The sequence below is a fragment of the Triplophysa rosa genome, linkage group LG19 (assembly GCF_024868665.1).
Source record: "Triplophysa rosa linkage group LG19, Trosa_1v2, whole genome shotgun sequence".
NCBI lineage: Eukaryota > Metazoa > Chordata > Actinopteri > Cypriniformes > Nemacheilidae > Triplophysa > Triplophysa rosa.
The window spans coordinates 2,093,572-2,094,098 of NC_079908.1; positions in this window are offsets into that span (position 1 = coordinate 2,093,572).

Genomic DNA, 527 nt, shown 5'->3' on the forward strand with positions numbered 1-527 from the left:
CTTCTTTTGTGTTCTGCAGATGAAAGAAAGTGACATGACACAAGGGTGAGTAAATAATGACAGAATTTTCAATTTATAGGTCAACTTTGTTTTAAGAAGTTAAACTGAATTTTGGAAAAGTTTAGAAATAGATTATATACTAACTTCATCACTCATAACTACAGAGTTAGTACAGTATGAATAAAATGAATGACCAATATGAATAGTACATTCCTAATGGGAAAAAGAGGGTCAATGTGTGCAGAGGCAAATATAATAGATAGATAAACAAGATGCACCACTGACATTACTGTGAATGGGGAGGGATAGCAAAGCGCAATATGGCCACTCTAGCGAAGGAAGTCCCTCTTTTCCAATAAAAGGAGCCAATCATCAGTCGATAAAGACTCATGATTTTCTCTGGTGGGGCTCTACACAGATGTTTGTGAGGTGTTTGCCAACCTGTGCAGTAGCTGAAGCAAGGTGTTTTTAGCGCAATTTAAGCTTAGGAAACAAAAGTTATGGTACAGTTAAAGTCAGGTTTAGTG